This window comes from Argopecten irradians, chromosome 2, assembly GCF_041381155.1.
Source record: "Argopecten irradians isolate NY chromosome 2, Ai_NY, whole genome shotgun sequence".
NCBI lineage: Eukaryota > Metazoa > Mollusca > Bivalvia > Pectinida > Pectinidae > Argopecten > Argopecten irradians.
The window spans coordinates 58,434,053-58,458,928 of NC_091135.1; the positions used below are offsets into that span (position 1 = coordinate 58,434,053).

The 24,876-nt window shown below is 34.3% G+C and overlaps 2 pseudogenes; both read left to right on the forward strand.

Annotated features, from left to right (window-relative positions):
* The first annotated feature begins 283 nt into the window (after positions 1–283).
* LOC138316746 (uncharacterized) lies at positions 284–1,460 on the forward strand (annotated as a pseudogene).
* A 2,847-nt stretch (positions 1,461–4,307) lies between these two features.
* Positions 4,308–5,134, forward strand: LOC138316747 (uncharacterized; annotated as a pseudogene).
* The last annotated feature ends 19,742 nt before the right edge of the window (positions 5,135–24,876 follow it).

Consider the following 24,876-nt stretch of genomic DNA (forward strand, 5'->3'; position numbering starts at 1 on the left):
AAACAAGTCCAGTTATCAATCACTCGCTCGTTTGTCGTTAATCAAATGTCTACATGCTAAATGATCCGTCTGTCAGTAGTCCGTTTTTAAGGTCCTTCAGTTTGTCTCACATTCACTTGTCTTGTCCTCGTATTGATGTCTGACAATAATTGTAAATATATGTTTCTACTACAATCAAATAGATAACAATGAAGATATTTTGAAAAAAAATGAGAATAACGTCAATAAAAGTTCTTAAATTCATGTTTATTTGAATATTTTATATTTTAGGTTGTTTTCCGGTATGACTTGGCCCGGTAAGATTGTGTACGCTCAGCTAGTCGTCTTGTTTGTACTCAGTACCACTCTATACGTGTACCTGTACTCTAGCATCACCATGCAGACGTTCGCTATCGGCAAGGTGATGAAAGGCACCATCAAAATCATCATATAATGGCGGAATCAGATGGAGGACTGGGCTCAGACAACTACTAAATTCGTAATAAAAACGTCATTTCCGGACAATTCAAAACGTCGGCAAACATATATTGGAACGTTCAATGTCAGAATTGTATAATGACAGTGAGTCAGGAAAAACGAAGTTGCAAATAAATGTTTTGCCGCAAAGGAATTTTCAGAAAATTGTTGAAAGTTCTAAGTGTATCGATTGCACACCCAACGTGCTTCTAACACTATTTACCTCATGGCCGACAAAAGCAGAAAAGCAACTTGCCACAACAACACATTAAGGAACTGGGCACAGTTAAAGCCTCATATCCAGCCGGTATTGTTTTACTGGCAGAGGAAGCAACAGAGAAAGGCTGGGCTGTACTTCCGGTTCGAAAAGCCGGAAGAGGAGTGCCAATTCTGAAATATATGTACAAGGATGTCATGGAACGATATAATTCAACATTCTACGCTTTTTCTAACGGTAGTATACTGTACAGTCAATCACTTATAGAAACATTAAAAACCGTGCTTAAATCTTCTCAGATACCTAAAGGCAAACCAATGATGATAATCGGCAGAAGAACCAACGTTCAAGATGTGACTTTAGACGAGGCTGTTTCTGGAGATAGAGTTCAAGAGACGGCGAAAGTTCGAGGGAAACTATTTAATGTGTGGGCTGAGGATCATTTCATAACGTCAGCTAACTACCCGCGGAAGGATATACCGGAAGTTGTAATTGGTCGGAGGGCGTATGATAATTTGTTGGTATCGAACGCACAAGAACAGAAACGTGTTACTATAGACGCTACTGACACACTCGTGGCCCTCCACCAAACGACAAAGGCGGGGAATCAAGAGGGATTCAAGGCCGACAACCCTGAGTACAATCACAATCTACTTCGGCGAATGTATCGTCAACTTCATTACGCCGACGGTCTAACGTCATGCGCAGACTATTACACGCTTTACCGTGACAACAAAAAATACATATTTTAAAGAGAACGGCCTCAAAAGTATGTTCGCCATTTTAAAAGAGTTTTGATGATTTTTGTGTATGCTGTTAATATAGAATTTGCATGAGCAGTATCTGGAAGAATACTTACCCTGGGTATAATTAGAATAAACACAAACAGAGGATCTAAAATGTAAGTCATGCTGAAGGGAAATGACTGGAATTCGAAAAAAACGTCCTTCCAGATGTCAAAGGTAGAATCCCACCTTCATCTATATACATCTGCAATAATATATGCTTTTGGAATTTCGTGTTTACCCATGTTATGTCTTCTGCAGTTCTGATGGGAACATGAATTGTGTTGACAATTATTTCGATATATTCACATTTCCGTTTTCTCTTTGCTATATAAACCACTGCAAAATCGTTTACACTTGCGTAAACGCAGCGGTTGCCGCGCAAGAATACACAGGCCGGAACACTGACTTCAGCAAGTAGTGTGAATGCTCATCCTGTTATGTCTATTGTATCTGTATTACAAATCTTCAATATATTGCATGTATGAATGTAATGTAAATCTTAAATTGTATATCAGCAAATGAAATATTTAAAGGTAGGTTTCGCCCAATGAAATATAAAGACTACGAAATTGAAATTTATCCTATACATAGATATAATCTTCAGATCATTTTCAATGCATACAGCGAACAATATGGGTGGTCAGTTGCCTAGCTTGACCAGGAAAATACTCCTCTAAAAATAGAGCGAAGTCAAGCTTTACATAGAACATGACGTATTTTTCCAAAACGAGGCCGCAGCAACAAACGGAAGCGTGCAACAAAATGTCAGATAGAAGTGACAGTCTTGCCACGGCATGTTTTATTAAAAAACAACAACAAATCGAAGTGCGAGGGACTGTTTATATACATATCATATCATACGCTCGCTAACTTTGTACACCAAATATGTGCGCTGGCATATGTGTTGAAATTTAACTCACCACGTGCAATGCCGTTACACGAGTCCCAACAGATCCCGGCAAGTTCCGCTTGAGATGTGGCTTCTGTTTCTTCTATTGCTACATGCCATCTCTGAATTTAATTCCCTATAGATATCCTAGGGTGCTACCTAAACCATTATAATTTCCTCCACTTTGTTGCCGATTCAGATATATTTTTTTCATCGCACACACTTTCGTTCAGCCATGAACGTACTTTTAGTGCGTGCCAATGCGCATGCGCCAAACTTCGACAACACAATCCTCCATCGCAGCTTCATTTGCATATTATTTTGTCTGACGGACACCGTAATAAATCAAGGATTTCCTTCAATTTTGTATTCAATACACATTTGTTCAATCTCAAACACATAAAGAAATTAAATTGAGATATTTTGATATGTATTTTTCATCTTTTCTTCCGCTTATCGCATTTCACAAAATAATATTTATTTGCTTGGGCGAAACCTACCTTTAACAAATATTGTATGAATGTGATAAAAATGATAAAGTTGATATGGAACTATATTTTGTGTACTCTCTGATTTGACAACATTTCCCGCCAAATTGAAGCCATCTCTTCCAGGATTCCATCAATTGACGGGCTGTACCAACAATCGTATAAAATTGAAAAAATCCGTTTTATTTTATTTGAACACTTAATTTAAATCAAATGGTCGGTCGAAATGTAAATATAAGGAAAGATTTTTATTGTTTGTTGTTTACTGGTGTGTAAACTGCATTTTTTGTACAGATATTTCAAGATGACGCGCGTCATTTAAAATGTATGTACACAACATGCAGTTTACACACCAGTAAACAACAAACAATAAAAATCATTCCTTAGATATCTAATTCAACTGATACGAACAATTAATTTTGCTTTTGGTGCATGCGCAATCAGTAATTCAATTCATACAGGACACAGTGCTATCGGTGTTTTTCTGGACGCAGTTAATTATTATTATTTTTTTTTTAATCTTAAAGTAAAATTAGAATCTCAAATTTTTCAATGGTAGTAATGGTGTAAAGTAAGTAATATATGCAACTGAAGAAAAATTACTAATTCGTCTGCTCCTGTTTGTGATAGAGAAAAAATACCATTTATCAGCGATGGAGCATGTTTAACTACTAATTTGTTCGTTAATTTGTTTATACGTTCTGGAATCTTCAAACAAAAATAATAATTAAAAAAAAACATTTTGTTGCAATACTATGCACACATGGCAAGTTTGCTAAAATTGAAACGTCTTATTTGCCACATTTAAGTAACTTTATTATGAAGAAACTGCCATTGATAAGGACCAGTGTTAACATACAGGTATACCTGCGAAACATAGTATGCGGACTATTATAGAAAGTGGTCAATGATACTAAAAGAAAATTGTTTTATTTTAAAGCTGTATACTTAATGAGAACTTCAGTCGAAAAAATTAACTCCTTTTTCCTAATATTGTTCTAGAAAATGGAATTGTTCGGAAAACATTTCATAACTGGTATAGCTGAATCATATGGATTGATTTATATAGAAACTAGCACTGAATTATCTGTAACACCAAAAGTCCTAAAATACGCCTCATCGAAGCTCATAAATCCCAAACAGTTGTCAGAGGGAGAAATTAATCAATAAATCAATAAGAATATCTCTGCTTTTGCGAATTTTCGGCCTCTTTGCCATCTCCAGGTAGGTGGAATAAAACGCCAGTAAAATCACTAATTTACAATCAATTTCACTACTGTATAATGCTGAATAACACTGAATATATCAACTTATATATTACTTAGGTAACTTTATATATATGATGCATAATAAATCGGTTAACATTTTATAATATTTCGAACTCTATTCTTACTGTAAAGATAAAAACATAATAATAAAACATTAATAACAACTTTAATTCGCGAAAAAAATAAGGTCCGGCACGTATAGCTAGGGTAGCATGTGCGGTGCGATAACGCGTCGCGCAGTGAATGCGAGTTGGGTCATTTCTAGCCGTCGTCCCATACAGAGCGGTCATACTATTTAGCTAGCCGTCATGGATCCTGAAGTTGAAATGTGTATTTCAAACCAAGTAAAATCTGCCGTAGAGTCGTCTCAGAGCCAGATTCTATCTCAGTTGGATCATGTCTGCTCAACATGGTACTTTGGAGAGTAGACTTTGTGACAATTCTGAAGCTCAATTGTGCCGTTTACAACAAAACATTTTTTGTGCCGAGCCTCACAAATTTTCAAAAAAAAGTTGTGAGGATCAACACAAATTTAATGAAAAAGTGAAATCTAAGTTAGTGGAAGCAAACCAGCTGGCCGATACAGAACCCTCTTCATCGAAATCCAAAATAGCCGAGGGTATTGACTTAAGCAATTATCGCCAAAAATGAGTAAAGTTGGCAGACACGTCTGAAGCCGGTTGGAAGGCAGTTGAGGAATATGTTGCCAATCCCATTGCCTCCGATTCAGACGACGAAAAGAAGATGGACTGGGCCAGAGCAAGGGCAAACAAAAAACTAAAAACTAACAAGGTTAAACCCGGACGTGGGAGGAGCAAATACACACCGTATAACGACACGCGGAGCATTCCTGCTTTTTGACAGGGTAATTACAAGGGCGTTTCGATGAGGCCTCAGAGACCAGGGATGTGTTTTGCCTGTGGCAAGCCGTAGCATTGCGGATGGAGTGTCCAGCTATCCCCAAGAAATCGTCATCCTCGGGTGTCAGTAATATAAGTATTTTTTTGCAATTCTGTGCATGTCTGTAGTGAGTCTGTATGCTCTAGTGAAAAGGTGTCTAGCACTCAAATCGAGGCGAGTATTACCTAAAATGTTGTCAATAATGACCCCCCCCAAGGAGGCGATTTGTTCGCCCGTTGGCAGGCTGAAATGTAAGTTCAATAAATGGGCAGAACAAGGTACGTGCAATGCAGTCCTGACTATTATTAGCGAAGGTTATAGAATCCCCTTTCGAGACATCCCACCAGTTGCTAATTTAAGTAATAATAAATCGGCAAGGGAAAATCCCGAGTTCGTCCAATCAAATACAAAAGCTGTTACGTTTGAAATGTATATCGGAAGTCGCGTCGGCCCTTAATGTTGTCAACCCGCTCACTGTGTTTAATGACTTGCAGTTAACATACATGCATATGGATTCTTAAAATCCAATTTAATTACAAGCGTTTCATAAACATTGATCAGGATTAGAGAGTAATGATTATTTTCTTCGTGTTTTAAAATTAATCTTCGTACTTAGCAAACACGTGTAAATACAGATATCTTTAATTCAAATAGAGACATTTCTATTTGAAATAGAGATATCTGTATTTGAATTAAAGATATCTGTATTTAAAATGAAGACATCTCTGTAAAAACAAAATAAAAGATATTTTTTTTAAATGTGAATACTTTTGATTAAAGTAGAGATATCTCTATTTTAAATAAAAATATTTTTAATTGGACAATAAATAAAGATATCTAGATTTGAAATAAAGATATCTCAATTACGATTAAAGATATCTGTAATTCAAATAGAGATATCTGAAATTTAAATAGAGATATCTGTAATTTAAATGAAGATATTTCTATTTTCAGTAGAAATAGAGATATCTGTATTTAAATATGACATATCTTTATTCAAATACAGATACATTTATCTAAATTACATAAATCTTAAATTAAATTAAGATATCTTCATTTTAATTAAGCATTGAAGTCACTATTTTTTAATTCCATCGGAGTATGAAAGAAATTTTGTTTTCAAACAAAATTTATTCCATAACTCGATGAAATTAAAAAAATAGTGACTTCAATGCTTATATTTAATTTTCCAGTCTTTTTTATAAAAGTAAATACGTTTACACGTACGATTCCATTGATTTTTCCAAGGGATTATTTTTTCCAAATCAATACACAACGTCAATGTTTCTATTGTGACGTCACGATAACGTCGGGTTTCCACGCCATTCTCGGATTTTTTTTCAATCGTGGAATGGAAAAAAATGAATAAGCCAATCAGAAAGCCAGAAACAAAGAGAAAATTAATTATATAGAGATATCTTTAATTAAATAGATATATATCTTCATTTCATTAGGTAAAAACACAAACGGCTTGCTATATCAGTAAATATGATATGATAAATGTGCCTTACCCTATCATGAAAAACTCTTCTAGTGGCTCTAATATGTCCATATCAATGTATTATAGCATTCTCATGAGCTACAGCAGGGATTACCTGATTTTGTGGCATTAGAGGCTCGCTTCAGAATAAGGATGGATAGCTCGTTTACATGTTTGTATTTACAATCGACACTGTTTCGGTATCGATAATCTAAGTTGGAGCAGATATGTTTATTTCCCAATAACTCGAGTGCAGAGTGTGACCCAATTCGGTGCGTATTGATACATGTAAACATTGGCAGACTTCCTTTGACATTCCACAAAATCACGTGTCAATGTTTGCAATTAACACATGTACGAGACAATCGGAAACATGAAGTTTTTAATGTATTATTGATATTTGACACGAATAAAATAACTGAAATATGATAACTATTTTTGTGATGTCGTGGAACAAAGGGCGGGATTAAGATGCAGTCAACGGCGCGCTTCTTATGAATAACACAGGTAAATGATTGTATCTTACGTTTTTATTGATTTCATTGTTTAAAGTAAATATTGTAAATATAAGGATTAACCTCTTACTTTGCTTAGTTTATGAGATGATAAACCCAATGGAGCAGTCGGACCTCGTGCTCCATTGGGTTTATCATCTCATAAACTAAGTAAGAGGTTAATCCTTAAGTATTAGGATCTGCAAGCTAGTTTGCACGAAACATATACTTCGATTAAAATTTCGTAAAAGACCTATTTGATAAAAAAAAACAACTGAATTTGTGGTCAAGAATACTTTTTTTCCTTACCTTCCATATAAATTTTCTCCTTTGAAAGATAATTGTAAGAGACACCAGATCTCGTGAGATACCACATATATCACATGCATATCACATACAACCTTCAACTACTTATTAAAGACGAATTATTTCAATCGCTTCTGCTGATAAATGGAAGGTATCACCAACATTAATATATTAGTAAAATAATTGGGGGGGGGGAGTCAGAGAAGAACAATCTAGGTTAAAATTCGTCACATAGTGACACTTTGATCGAAACAAAACCACACGAATAAAGGGCGTTTGAACGAAGACATACTGTGAATGATAAAACACCACGGTAAAGATCTTTAGTAGTTACCCAGCGTATTTATTTCTAGTCAATGTATAACTAAAATGTCTTTGTACAGCGTAGGACGTCAGAGCTCTCAAAGCTTCATTTTAATCACAGTCACTGTTGTGTTTTGTATGGCGCCCAAGGTTATCCCTAACGAGAGATATCATATTTATAACTGTTTGCTGACTAAGATTTATCTTCGGTTACCCAGCAACTTATATTTGTATATCTGCATGTAATTGTTTCACAGAAAACACGTGTTACAGTTCTTGGTAATGATGGGGGTAATAGTTACCCAACAGCTGTCTATCCTGTCAACTAGCTGCTCGTGGTAACACCAAAATGAACTTACATATGTATTTGTTATGCAATATAAACGAAAAAACATCTGCTCTTATTATAGTTATTATAGTTTCAACACGAACGCTTGACATGATTAAATCAAATTAAAACGATAAATGTGATCTCCGGGAAAAAACGAAGAAAAAAAGAAGAAAATCGACATAACAAAAAGTACATGCGTGGAAATTGTTGATGTGTAAACATAGTTTTAGAGCTGTCATTCAAGGAAAACAAAACTCAATAGACATTTATTAACTGTTTCCATAAAAAGTGACACTTTTTCTCTGAACAGGATCTGGAAAAAAACCACATATGAAGTCATTGGTATTAAGATAACGTCTTACTTGTGTGATGTATTGGTATGAACACGCATCTTAGTTTGAAATCTGGTTCATCTTCTAAAGACATTAGACATGTGAATAAAACGATTCGAAGTTATTGGAACTAAATAACTGAGTAGTTTTGTGCACAAATCTGATTCACTTTAAAATTATAACTTGCAAATTATGATTGTTATTCCTTCGGTTGTGTTTACTAGTTAGCGGTTACCGGGGTCTTGATATTTATAATGCTATTGTCGTGGAGGTATTTATTTATAAATATCCTCCCTCCTGCCATATTACGCGATAATCTCCTGTAACATTTCACTACATTGTAATATTTGCATAATCTAAAAGTTTCTGTTATTAGTAAAATAAACAGCTTGGATAGTTTACTATCTATCAGTAAATAATAATCTTATCTGAACTGCAGATCTCGTTTAGCTTCTGAATAATATAAGTGCCTGATTTTCCTTTTTCTTATTTCTTTTATTATCGTCTCCCTAAGCTTGATATATACAAATGTAGTTGAGTCAACTAGAGACCACTTTTAGTATATTTGAATAATAGAAATGTATTGTCTGTCAAGCTGTTGTTGGTATGCTATGGTACTCCAAACTCTACACAGGTCTGGATTGTGAATATTTTTAATGTTGATATAAATAATTCCAGTGTTGCCCAAAGCTCTTCTGTTGGTCCTCGACACAAACGTACAGTAGCTTAGATGCGTATATATGTACAAAGGGAAAAGCAATGTATAGTCCCAAATCATCGTAACAAACATTTGGGTCAAATAATGCTATTTGAATGTTCTCTGTTAGCATGTCAGGGTTGCTAACTTAAAGCAAGACATGTTTGGCAGGATAAAATTATGTTTTACAATAATATGTCGCACAAAACATAATAACATATTGTCTAGTAAATACATAGACACTATAATCTGTTAGAAAAGATTCGTCTTTCTTTAGGAAATATAAAACAATTTCAACCCCCGTAAAAGCCTTACATGCCAAAGCAAATAAAACAAAACCTCTTTCCCGTTTCCCAAACGACGCTCAACCGATCATAAAACATGTTATCATACTCTGAGTTGTAAATTTAAAGTTCTATAACGCACTAGTTCCAACATTCAGGCTAATGTTCTTGTCCAGTCGGACAGTTGGATACTTGGCTCATTGTTATAAGTGTTAAATGTTGGCTGTTAACGACTACTTTGGTGTATGTTATTCTCGTAAACAAGCGCTGGTGACAATCTCAGTAGTCTTCGAGGATCAATTTGGTAAGTTGTCGTCATCAAATTTCTCTTCAGCCAAATGTAAGGTGTTGGTACAAAATAAGAAATATTACTAAAAAGTCCCTATAACTCAATTCGTGTTGTTCCAAATTGGGCATTGTGGATACTATTTTCAAATATAATTAATCTACAGAAAGAGTATATTGAAAGTATTTTTAGCCTAAATATTGTCTTAGTATATAAATACAGGCTAACAGATAGCAGACTTTTACACGAACGAATATCGCGTTTTAATCAATCAAATATGGAGTTTATTTGAGCAAAAAATCTTATTTTCAAAAAGAAATTAGAGTGCAAGGAATAATTCTATCAGGTCAAACTCTATTGTTTTTTTCCAATTTACTTCGAAAATTAATTTATTCAGAGTGATGATTCAATAAATTTTCTCCTTATAGACATTTATAATTATATTATGTAGTCGATACAGCGACTCAAACTTTTGGATACTAAATATTGATACAATAAATGTGAAAATCGCAAACTTTAGAAATGAGATTTGTTTAAAACACAAACAATAAGTTGGCAAACGTTTGCAGTTATAGGTATTTTTGTGGGTTTTAAGAACTGAATTCAAGTTTGGAAATAAAGAATTACTTTTGTTTCAAATAAGAAATAAAAGATAATAAGAAAAGTAATAAGAAATTCAATAGAGCATATGATTGTATCATAATAAATTGCACTTCGGTGTTTAGAGATAATTCCTAAAGATAATGAATGCCTAGATATATTTAATGTTTGGTAATTTTAAAAATCAGGAAACTGTAATTGAAATATAGTGGTTTTTTATTTAGCTTGGTTGCTTTCCATAAGAATTTAAAGAAAAAAATATATTTAGCAATAATTACATAGTAAAACTATTAATGGATCGATAATTTCCCCACTTAATTAAGCAAATCGTACTTTTAGACCAACTTTATCTTCTTTATGTACATAGTGATGTTTAAGATAATATAAATAAATTGTTCTTCATAAAATTAAATGTAATTGAAACATAAAAATAGCATTAATATTTTATTTGAAAGACTTAAACCATGCTGTTTCCATTACCCTTTGATATAATTTGTCGAGGAATATTTACAAAATGTTTCTACAACTGATCATACATAGCAATGGACTAAACTGTTGAAATTTCAAATTCAATTTGTTGTGACTTGCATACGATGTATTTATTTAATTATGGATTTGTTAATTATATGCATATAAGTGTAGAATGTGTATATCAATACAAATGTGGCAACATTTAAAGAGTGGTTGTAAAGGAAGAACAGATAATGTACCAAGCATGGCCCTGTAGTATGTAGTAAAACATAGCCCTGTAGTATGTAGTAGAAAATAGCTCTGTAGTATGTAGTACAACATAGCTCTGTAGTATGTAGTAAAACATAGCCCTGTAGTATGTAGTACATCATAGTCCTGTATTATGTAGTACAACATAGTCCTGTAGTATGTAATACAACATAGCCCTGTAGTATGTAGTACAACATAGTCCTGTAGTATGAAGTACATCATAGCCCTATAGTATGTAGTACATCATAGTCCTGTATTATGTAGTAAAACATAGCCCTGTAGTATGTAGTACATCAAAGTCCTGTATTATGTAGTACAACATAGCCCTGTAGTATGTAGTACAACATGACCCTGTATGTAGTATGTAGTACAACATGACCCTGTAGTATGTAGTACAACATAGTCATGTAGTATGTAGTACAACAAAGCCCTGTAGTATGTAGTACAACATGACCCTGTAGTATGTAGTACAACACAACCCTGTAGTATGTAGTACAACATAGCCCCGTAGTATGTAGTACAACATAGCCCTGTAGTATGTAGTACAACATAACCCTGTAGTATGTAGTACATCATAGCCCTGTAGTATGTAGTACAGCATGACCCTGTAGTATGTAGTACAACATAACCCTGTAGTATGTAGTACAACACAACCCTGTAGTATGTAGTACAACATAACCCTGTAGTATGTAGTACAACAAAGCCCTGTAGTATGTAGTACAACATAGCCCTGTAGTATGTAGTACAACACAACCCTGTAGTATGTAGTACAACATAGGACTGTAGTATGTAGTACAACATAGCCCTATAGTATGTAGAACATCATAGCCCTGTAGTATGTAGTACAACATAGCCCTGTAGTATGTAGTACAACATAACCCTGTAGTATGTAGTACAACATAGCCCTGTAGTATGTAGTACATCATAGCCCTGTAGTATGTAGTACAACATAACCCTGTAGTATGTAGTACATCATAGCCCTGTAGTATGTAGTACAACATAGCCCTGTAGTATGTAGTACAACATAGCCCTGTAGTATGTAGTACAACATAGCCCTGTAGTATGTAGTACAACATAGCCCTGTAGTATGTAGTACAACATAACCCTGTAGTATGTAGTCAACAACCGTATGTATAACACCTGTAGTATGTAGTACAACATAACCCTGTAGTATGTAGTACAACATAACCCTGTAGTATGTAGTACAACAAAGCCCTGTAGTATGTAGTACAACATAGCCCTGTAGTATGTAGTACAACATAACCCTGTAGTATGTAGTACAACATAACCCTGTAGTATGTAGTACAACATGACCTGTAGTATGTAGTACAACATAGCCCTGTAGTATGTAGTACAACATAGCCCTGTAGTATGTAGTACATCATAGCCCTGTAGTATGTAGTACAAAAACGAATGTAGTACAACATAGCCCTGTAGTATGTAGTACAACATAGACCCTGTAGTATGTAGTACAACATAGCCCTGTAGTATGTAGTACAACATAGCCCTGTAGTATGTAGTACAACATAGCCCTGTAGTATGTAGTACAACATAACCCTGTAGTATGTAGTACAACATAACCCTGTAGTATGTAGTACAACATAGCCCTGTAGTATGTAGTACAACATAACCCTGTAGTATGTAGTACAACATAGCCCTGTAGTATGTAGTACAACATAGCCCTGTAGTATGTAGTACAACATAGCCCTGTAGTATGTAGTACAACATAGCCCTGTAGTATGTAGTACAACATAGCCGTGTATGTAGACAACATCCTGTAGTATGTAGTACAACATAACCCTGTAGTATGTAGTACAACATAACCCTGTAGTATGTAGTACAACATAGCCCTGTAGTATGTAGAACATCATAGCCCTGTAGTATGTAGTACAACATAGCCCTATAGTATGTAGGATATCATAGCCCTGTAGTATGTAGTACAACATAGCCCTATAGTATGTAGTACATCATAGTCCTGTATTATGTAGTACAACATAACCCTGTAGTATGTAGTACAACATAGTCCTGTAGTATGTAGTACAACATGACCTGTACCCTGTAGTATGTAGTACAACATAGCCCTGTAGTATGTAGTACAACATAGCCCTGTAGTATGTAGTACAACATACCCTGTAGTATGTAGTACAACATAGCCCTGTAGTATGTAGTACAACAAACCCTGTAGTATGTAGTACAACATAGCCCTGTAGTATGTAGTACAACATAGCCCTGTAGTATGTAGTACAACATAGCCCTGTAGTATGTAGTACAACATGACCCTGTAGTATGTAGTACAGCATGATCTTGTAGTATGTAGTACAACATGACCCTGTAGTATGTAGTACAACATAACCCTGTAGTATGTAGTACAACATAGCCCTGTAGTATGTAGTACAACATAGCCCTGTAGTATGTAGTACAACATAGCCCTGTAGTATGTAGTACAACATAGCCCTGTAGTATGTAGTACAACATAACCCTGTAGTATGTAGTATGTAGTACTATGTAGTACAACATAGCCCTGTAGTATGTAGTACAACATAGCCCTGTAGTATGTAGTACAACATAGCCCTGTAGTATGTAGTACAACATAGCCCTGTAGTATGTAGTACAACATAGCCCTGTAGTATGTAGTACAACATAACCCTGTAGTATGTAGTACAACATAACCCTGTAGTATGTAGTACAACATGACCCTGTAGTATGTAGTACAACATAGCCCTGTAGTATGTAGTACAACATAGCCCTGTAGTATGTAGTACAACATAGCCCTGTAGTATGTAGTAACAACATAGCCCTGTAGTATGTAGTACAACATAGCCCTGTAGTATGTAGTACAACATAACCCTGTAGTATGTAGTACAACATAGCCCTGTAGTATGTAGTACAACATAGCCCTGTAGTATGTAGTACAACATAACCCTGTAGTATGTAGTACAACATAGCCCTGTAGTATGTAGTACAACATAACCCTGTAGTATGTAGTACAACACAACCCTGTAGTATGTAGTACAACATAGCCCTGTAGTATGTAGTACAACATAACCCTGTAGTATGTAGTACAACATAACCCTGTAGTATGTAGTACAACATAACCCTGTAGTATGTAGTACAACATAACCCTGTAGTATGTAGTACAACATAGCCCTGTAGTATGTAGTACAACATAGCCCTGTAGTATGTAGTACAACATAACCCTGTAGTATGTAGTACAACATAGCCCTGTAGTATGTAGTACAACATAGCCCTGTAGTATGTAGTACAACATAGTCCTGTAGTATGTAGTACAACAAAGCCCTGTAGTATGTAGTACAACATAGTCCTGTAGTATGTAGTACAACAAAACCCTGTAGTATGTAGTACAACATAACCCTGTAGTATGTAGTACAACATAGCCCTGTAGTATGTAGTACAACATAACCCTGTAGTATGTAGTACAACATAGCCCTGTAGTATGTAGTACAACATAACCGTGTAGTATGTAGTACAACAAAGCCCTGTAGTATGTAGTACAACATAGTCCTGTAGTATGTAGTACAAACAAAGCCCTGTAGTATGTAGTACAACATAGTCATGTAGTATGTAGTACAACAAAGCCCTGTAGTATGTAGTACAACATAGCCCTGTAGTATGTAGTACAACATAGCCCTGTAGTATGTAGTACAACATAACCCTGTAGTATGTAGTACAACATAACCCTGTAGTATGTAGTACAACATAACCCTGTAGTATGTAGTACAACATAGCCCTGTAGTATGTAGTACAACATACCCTGTAGTATGTAGTACAACATAGCCCTGTAGTATGTAGTACAACATAACCCTGTAGTATGTAGTACAACATAACCCTGTAGTATGTAGTACAACATAACCCTGTAGTATGTAGTACAACATGACCCTGTAGTATGTAGTACAACATAGCCTGTAGTATGTAGTACAACATACCCTGTAGTATGTAGTACAACATAGACCCTGTAGTATGTAGTACAACATAGCCCTGTAGTATGTAGTACAACATAGCCCTGTAGTATGTAGTACAACATAGCCCTGTAGTATGTAGTACAACATAGCCCTGTAGTATGTAGTACAACATAGCCCTGTAGTATGTAGTACAACATAGCCCTGTAGTAGTATGTAGTACAACATAACCCTGTAGTATGTAGTACAACATACCCTGTAGTATGTAGTACAACATAGCCCTGTATATGTAGTACAACATACCTGTGTAGTAGTACAACATAACCCTGTAGTATGTAGTACAACATAACCCTGTAGTATGTAGTACAACATAACCCTGTAGTATGTAGTACAACATAGCCCTGTAGTATGTAGTACACACATAACCCTGTAGTATGTAGTACAACATAACCCTGTAGTATGTAGTACAACATAGCCCTGTAGTATGTAGTACAACATAACCCTGTAGTATGTAGTACAACATAGCCCTGTAGTATGTAGTACAACATAACCCTGTAGTATGTAGTACAACATAACCCTGTAGTATGTAGTACAACATAGCCCTGTAGTATGTAGTACAACATAACCCTGTAGTATGTAGTACAACATAACCCTGTAGTATGTAGTACAACATAACCCTGTAGTATGTAGTACAACATAGCCCTGTAGTATGTAGTACACATACCCTGTAGTATGTAGTACAACATAACCCTGTAGTATGTAGTACAACATACCCTGTAGTATGTAGTACAACATAACCCTGTAGTATGTAGTACAACAACCCTGTAGTATGTAGTACACACATGCCCTGTAGTATGTAGTACAACATAACCCTGTAGTATGTAGTACAACATAGCCCTGTAGTATGTAGTACAACATAGCCCTGTAGTATGTAGTACAACATAACCCTGTAGTATGTAGTACAACATAACCCTGTATGTAGTATGTAGTATGTAGTACAACATAACCCTGTAGTATGTAGTACAACATAGCCCTGTAGTACAACATAACCCTGTAGTATGTAGTACAACATAGCCCTGTAGTATGTAGTACAACATGACCCTGTAGTATGTAGTACAACATAACCCTGTAGTATGTAGTACAACATAGCCCTATAGTATGTAGTACATCATAGTCCTGTATTATGTAGTACAACATAACCCTGTAGTATGTAGTACATCATAGCCCTGTAGTATGTAGTACAACATAGCCCTGTAGTATGTAGTACAACATAGTCCTGTAGTATGTAGTACAAAAAAAGCCCTGTAGTATGTAGTACAACATAGTCCTGTAGTATGTAGTACAACATAACCCTGTAGTATGTAGTACAACATAACCCTGTAGTATGTAGTACAACATAGCCCTGTAGTATGTAGTACAACATAGCCCTGTAGTATGTAGTACAACATAACCCTGTAGTATGTAGTACAACATAGCCCTGTAGTATGTAGTACAACATAGACCCTGTAGTATGTAGTACAACATAGCCCTGTAGTATGTAGTACAACACAACCCTGTAGTATGTAGTACAACATAACCCTGTAGTATGTAGTACAACATAGCCCTGTAGTATGTAGTACAACATAGCCCTGTAGTATGTAGTACAACATAGCCCTGTAGTATGTAGTACAACATAGCCCTGTAGTATGTAGTACAACATAACCCTGTAGTATGTAGTACAACATAGCCCTGTAGTATGTAGTACAACATAACCCTGTAGTATGTAGTACAACATAACCCGTAGTATGTAGTATGTAGTAGTATGTAGTACAACATAGCCCTGTAGTATGTAGTACAACATAGCCCTGTAGTATGTAGTACAACATAACCGTGTAGTATGTAGTACAACATAACCCTGTAGTATGTAGTACAACATAGCCCTGTAGTATGTAGTACAAATCATAGCCCTGTAGTATGTAGTACAACATAACCCTGTAGTATGTAGTACAACATAGCCCTGTAGTATGTAGTACAACATAACCCTGTAGTATGTAGTACAACATAACCCTGTAGTATGTAGTACAACATGACCCTGTAGTATGTAGTACAACATAACCGTGTAGTATGTAGTACAACATAACAGTGTAGTATGTAGTACAACATAACCCTGTAGTATGTAGTACAACATTGCTCTGTAGTAGTAGTAGTATGTAGTACAACATAGCCCTGTAGTATGTAGTACAACATAACCGTGTAGTATGTAGTACAACATAACCCTGTAGTATGTAGTACAACATGACCCTGTAGTATGTAGTACAACATAACAGTGTAGTATGTAGTACAACATAACAGTGTAGTATGTAGTACAACATAGCCCTGTAGTATGTAGTACAACATAGCCCTGTAGTATGTAGTACAACATAACCGTGTAATATGTAGTACAACATACCCTGTAGTATGTAGTACAACATAACCCTGTAGTATGTAGTACAACATAACCCTGTAGTATGTAGTACAACATGACCCTGTAGTATGTAGTACAACATAGCCCTGTAGTATGTAGTACAACATAGCCTGTAGTATGTAGTATGTACAACATAGCCCTGTAGTATGTAGTACAACATAACCTGTAGTATGTAGTACAACATACCCTGTAGTATGTAGTACAACATAGCCCTGTAGTATGTAGTACAACATAGCCCTGTAGTATGTAGTACAACATAACCCTGTAGTATGTAGTACAACATAGCCCTGTAGTATGTAGTACAACATGACCCTGTAGTATGTAGTACAACATAACCCTGTAGTATGTAGTACAACACAACCCTGTAGTATGTAGTAGTACAACATAGCCCTGTAGTATGTAGTACAACATAGCCCTGTAGTATGTAGTACAACATAGCCCTGTAGTATGTAGTACAACATAACCCTGTAGTATGTAGTACAACATAACCCTGTAGTATGTAGTACAACATAGCCCTGTAGTATGTAGTACAACATAGTCCTGTAGTATGTAGTACAACAAAGCCCTGTAGTATGTAGTACAACATAGTCCTGTAGTATGTAGTACAACAAAAGCCCTGTAGTATGTAGTACAACATAGCCCTGTAGTATGTAGTACAACATAGCCCTGTAGTATGTAGTACAACATGACCCTGTAGTATGTAGTACAACATAACCCTGTAGTATGTAGTACAACATAACCCTGTAGTATGTAGTACAACATAACCCTGTAGTATGTAGTACAACATAACCCTGTAGTATGTAGTACAACATGACCCTGTGTAGTATGTAGTACAACATGACCCTGTAGTATGTAGTAGTAACAAACCCTGTAGTATGTAGTACAACATACCCTGAGTAGTACAACATAACCCTGTAGTATGTAGTACAACATGACCCTGTAGTATGTAGTACAACATGAGCCTGTAGTATGTAGTACAACATGACCCTGTAGTATGTAGTACAACACAACCCTGTAGTATGTAGTACATCATAGTCCTGTATTATGTAGTACAACATAGCCCTATAGTATGTAGTACAACATAGCCCTGTAGTATGTAGTACAACATAGCCCTGTAGGATGTAGTACAACATAGCCCTGTAGTATGTAGTACAACATAACCCTGTAGTATGTAGTACAACATGACCCTGTAGTATGTAGTACAACATGACCCTGTAGTATGTAGTACAACATAGCCCTGTAGTATGTAGTACAACATAGCCCTGTAGTATGTACTACAACATAGCCCTGTAGTATGTAGTACAACATAACCCTATTGTATGTAGTACAACATAGTCCTGTAGTATGTAGTACAACAAAGCCCTGTAGTATGTGGTACAACATAGCCCTGTAGTATGCAGTACAACATAGCCCTGTAGTATGTAGTTAACCCTGTGGTGTGTAGTACAACCTTGCATGGTTTTTTACGGTATGTTTGTGATTATGGATATTCGGAGGACCGACGCGTGACTTTGACTTTGGGAAAAAGGTATACTATTGTGAAAAAATAACTTTAATAGTAGAGTAGCGGGGGTAAACATTCCAATATGGTGACTGTCGTCCTTTTCTCTGTTTCGTAGTAAATAGATATATGGATCCCGATTTCTGGCTCGATATAGTCAGATAAAGAATATCTTGGTGTTTACGAATGGTTATCAGAGTATGATTTAATGTTATACCCTCTTTTTGTGCACACATACCTATTTAGTATAGTCTTAGTATAGGCCATAGTTTTACGTTGTACAACTGGTATCCAATAACCTTGCTATAAAAAAACGATGAATTAAAAGACGTTAAAACAACAGTTTAGCTGCCGAATAATAAATATGTCATGTATATCCCTCTCAACTTTTTCTTCGGGAAACTAAAGGGTCGCCCCTCGAGGTTTGAGGCAAGAAAATGTCGCCTAACGATATTTATAAGCTTTACAAGTGAACCGTAAGATAAATTGTTCCCAGGTACTTGTTCCGATAGGATGTTTCAGTTGTAAATTATATGTTACACAATACAGGTTTGGGTTGAAAATTGGGAAAGTCTTAGTATAGGCCATAGTTTTACGTTGTACAACTGGTATCCAATAACAATAATTTTCTTCGGGAAACTAAAGGGTCGCCCCTCGAGGTTTGAGGCAAGAAAATGTCGCCTAACGATATTTATAAGCTTTACAAGTGAACCGTAAGATAAATTGTTCCCAGGTACTTGTTCCGATAGGATGTTTCAGTTGTAAATTATATGTTACACAATACAGGTTTGGGTTGAAAACTGGGAAAGGAATCGATATAAAAGATTCGCTTTTGTTTTTAATCATATATGTATGTATGTATGTATGTATGTATGTATGTATGTATGTATGTATGTATGTATGTATGTTGCAATACATTATGTCGTATATATGTATGTTGTCGAGAATGATGTAATAAATCATTTTTGTTTGGTTGTTTTCATACTAAATCCGATTTTCTGGGCCCAGTTTCACAAACAATTCTTAACTTTAAGGAATTCCTGAACTACAATTATCCATAGAAAAGATTTTAAGGAAGGCTCCTTAACTTCAAATTTTGTCCTTAACTTCTATAATGCTTTCCTAAGGAAATATTAATTTAAATTAATTTAAGGGTTTCTTTGATGTTAAGAAATGTTCGTGAAACTGGGCTCTGGTTGGCCGAATATTTTCTTCATATCTATAGAAAAAACAAATCCGATAATGGAGCGATAACCTACGTTATCGTGACTCACAATATTAACGTTGTGTATTGATTTGGAAACAAATATCTCTTTGAAATCAATGAAATCATACATTTCATTTAAACATATTTTATTTTATCAAGTACAAATTTGAAGTAGCCTGAAAGATTAATTATTAGCATTGATGACACTTTTTTGTTTAATTTCATCTTCACCGGGTTATAAAATAATAGCCCAGTAAAAATACGAAAAATAGAGGCCAACCTCCAAATAATTGCAACAGAATTTGTTTTCTGCTTTTTGGAGTATTTTAGAATTTTACCATGAAAAAAGTCGCCAAAAATCATATGTTCGGAAGATCGTTTTTTCAACACCCGAAAAATAAGAAAATATAAAGAAATCACACTTTTGACCACTTTTAAAGTACAATATCTGCTATTTTTGTAATACTTGAAATATGAAATCGGGTATATAGTAAGACAAACTTTAGGTTAGTACAAATACAATAATTTCTGTCAATCCAAGAAATAAAGATGGATATAAAACGGCTCAAAACCTTTTGAATTTAGCTAGTATTACCGTTTTTGTTATTTTTAGATGCAAACACTTATAAAATCTTACCCTGAACAATACCAGTTTATGTTTTATGTCTTAAAGAATTACTTCATCTTTTATATAAATGCATGATCGATGATACATAAGCTAGAAAAAAAAACTAAATATTAAAATTTAATAAATAATAAATATATAAAATATATAATATATATTTATATAATAAATTTATAATATTATAAAATTAAATTGAACTTTTATTTTATCCCTTTATCTCATTGAAAATTATGTAACTCCCATCCGGTTCCATTATGGAAAAATGAAAAACTGACCTATTCAAATATTTGATCAAAAAGAAACTTCAATCTCACTTTATAAAAACGTTCCATTATGGTGGTAATAACTGCCAAAGGATTTTGCAATCTGATTAGTCACAAAATAGATATTCACATTTTTGATATTCCAACTTAAGGACTTAGCCAATTAGAGAAGTTTAGTCAAATTAGCACTAAATGAGGATTTGATCAACCTCACTTCTTTTATATATGGGGATATCTTGATATAGTTGTCTCTTTTAGGTGAATCTGAATTAATAACTATCTAAACACTTGAGACGGTACTTACTGAATAATTCTTGAATAAAAAAGTATTATTCAATTTGGACTTCAAAATATCCTTGGAAAAGGCCAAAAGACCAACTTTGAGCAACCATGTTATCTCAGGTAGTGGAAATAAAATGTTTTACTTTTAAAGCCTTTAATATACAAGTTTTATTTAAAAAGATTCCACCAAAATGAGTATCAATGGTATTGTTGATGATAACATTTTTTTATCTTAATAATCCTACAAAAGCATATTTGACTGTTACAAGGACATAATTATGCAATTTTCATGTTGTCATACTTTTTCACTCTGTTGATTTCAAATAACGTTTTTGGCATTCTGTGCTGTTCTTATAACGTTCTTGCGATACAGTAATTTTCTAGTATCTCATGATAACCATGTAAGTTTATATTTGGCTTCAAAATTGGCAAATTATGCAAATATTCCTATTTTTCTAATTTTTTGGGGGTCAAGAAAAACACCTTCCAAAATTTTTATTTGTGGCGACTTTTTTTCTTGTATAAAACACAGTCAGATCTTTATGAAAAACAAAGAAAAAATTCTGTTGCAATTATTTTGGTGTAACAACCTTTCTTTACTGGACTATAATGTTTGCAAACTTTTATCAGAATCTGAAACATTTTTTTTCATTGTCTGATGAAATAAAAAAAAAACCCAACATCAATGCTTAACTAAATACCTAATTAAATTTAATCTTTAGAAATCGAAACATTGCTTTACGATTATTATAATTAATGATAATAAAAAAAAACCTTTCAAACTGGTTGTATTGAATTTCAAAATTCAAATGGTAAGTGGATCTTGATATAAACATATCAGTAAATATGATAAATGTGCCTTACCAGATCAATTGTCAATTAATAGTCAAAAAGCTCGGGATATTCTTCTAGTGGCTCTAATATAACGGCAACCACATGGACGGAACACGTGGACGGTGGTGCAGTCAAAACAAGAAAATGTGTTTCTAACATTGTAACATCTTTTAAACACAAGTATCTCATAGTAAACACATATACTCACATACAACACATATATATATGATATACATACATTTAGAAGTCCGCAGCACCCTAAAAGTATCTAAGACACCGCAAAACTCGACACGTACGCACGCCATCCTTCCAACGAGCAGGTAAAAAGTAATTTTCGTAGGATATCTCAAATATATTCCGGAACATTTTATATATATATATTTACCCTGACAGGAAATACATATAAATATTGTAATAATTATTCTGATTGCAGTAAGGAAAATATAAACAAATAAACGAACAGAAAGAAAGTGAAATAGCGTGAAAGAGATATTTTGATTGATTGAAAAAAAGAATGAAAGGAGAATGATATGTGAAAAGCCATCCTGCGAGAGGACAAGATTTGTAGAAAAATTGTCTTCTTTTTTAAAATAAAATATATTGTTAAAAAAAGCATTTAATGAATAAAAACTGATAAAATATATGATAGAATAATAAATTCATAAATACTGGATAGATTAGTAATCTGTAAATAGGAAAACAGCTTTTCGATAATCATATTTTGCAAACAATTTTATAATGTGTAGAAAGTTACCATACATTTGATTGTAGTTCCACGATACTGGTTTTAAGTAATTCAGTAACTCCAATTCTCCTGCGTTGTATGTATTCAGAAAAAAACCCCACTAATATTAATACAACTTATTTGGAGTTAAAACATGGCTATGATGTCATCTTTTGTTGTCCCCAGTTCTTTATTTAGGCTATTGTTCAAGTATTTGTTCTGTCTGTAGATTTTGGAGGTAAAGACAATGAACAATGAATTGCAAAATATTTTGTATTGTGTTGCAATATATCATTATTTATTAGTGTTGCTATGCATAGATATATATATGTTTCTTAAGGTCTCCAACGTGAACCCAATGTGCTTTGTGGATAGACACGAGCCAGAATGACTGGAACTTAACAACGGCTTCCGTATTTATACCCGCTAAAAAGACATTACTTGATTGGATAAAGAAATTATGCCAATAGCATACACTAAGAGTTTTTTTATTGAATATGCTGTAATAAATCTGTTGTTACCTTAACATATAATTGTTTTTACACTGCTATCCATTAGCCTGAAAACATTTAGTTGAGTAATTGATTAAAGTGCCAATTAGATTTGGTATTATATCGCATCTTTAATAAACGTTAGAAAGAATAAAAAAAGTAGAAGAAGTTAAGAAATGTTCGTGAAACTGGGTTCTGGTTGGCCGATTTTTTTTCTTCATATCTATAGAAAGAAAAACAAATCTATGAATGGAGCGATAACCTACGTTATCGTGACTCACAATATTGACGTTGTGTATTGATTTGGAAACAAATATCGCTTTGAAAATCAATGAAATCATACATTTTATTTAAAAATATTTTATTTTATCAAGTACAAATTTGAAGTAGCCTGAAAAATTAATTATTAGCATTGATGACACTTTTTTTTTTAATTTCACCTTCGCCGGGTTATAGAATAATGTTTGCAAACTTTTATTAGAATCTGTTTAACATTTTGTTTTCATTGTCTGATGACATTTAAAAAAAACCATCAATGCTTAACTAAATACCTAATTGAATTTATTTTTTAAAAATCGAAACATTGCTTTTCGATTATTATAATTAATAATAATAAAAATACACTTTCAAACTGGTTATATTAAATTTCAAAATTCAAATACATAGATACATAGATTTATTCTGACACGTACATGTAAACATGTTCAGGATTTTTTATAATCCTATTATAGTCAGCTCCGCAATACTCCCATGATTGAACTTGCTTTGTTGACCTTTTCACATATATGTTTGTCAAAGGTAAATTTATCATCTATGGTGACACCAATATCCTTCTCCGAATCAACAAATTTGAAAAATTGGGCAATTTCCTTCGGTCTGTATCCATATTTAGTTGTATTTGAATATCCCAATCGCATCATTTTACATTTGTCCGGGTGGAAGCAAAGTTTCCAAATATCTTACCATTGGCTTAATGAATATATATCATGTTGTAATATCTTACAATCCTCTTTTTTTTTATTTATCTAAAAGCTTTCGTATTATCCGCATATAGATAGGTGTCTGTCCCGGTACTTGTTACATCGGGCATATCATTTATATAGAGAACAAAGAGAAGTGGTCCAAACACAGATCCTTGTGGTATCCCGCTTAAAACTGGATTCCGCTATGACGTTTTGCCATTCACTACAACTCTTTGTTTTCTTCCAAACAGAAAGGCTTGATCCAGGTGACCACCGATGCCATATTTTGCTAGTTTGTGTACTAGTCGGCCATGAGGTACTTTATCGAAAGCCTTCATAGAGTCACAGCATATAATATCCACGCATGCTCCTATATGACATTGATAAGTTGAATAAGCGTGGATCTGCTGTCTATAAAACCAAACTGAGCGTTACTAAATAGCTTATTTCTTTTTATGTGTCTCATTATTTTATCCCTTATTATTGATTCTAATATTTTACAAACAACACTGGTCAGGCTTACTGGTCTTTAGTTTGAAGCCTCCTTCCGATCTCCTTTCTTAAATATTGCCGTTATATTAGCACATTTCCAGTCCGCAGGTAATTCCCCAGTGTCGATTGATGTTTGAAATATTAATGGTAGAGGATGGCATATAATATCGCGTGTCTCTTTAAGAACTCTAGGATGGATCATATCCGGTCCAGGTGATTTTGAAATTTTCAACTTCATTAGCTTCTTCATTGAGTAATCGGATCCACATCAATCTGTTCAATATCAGGTAGTGATT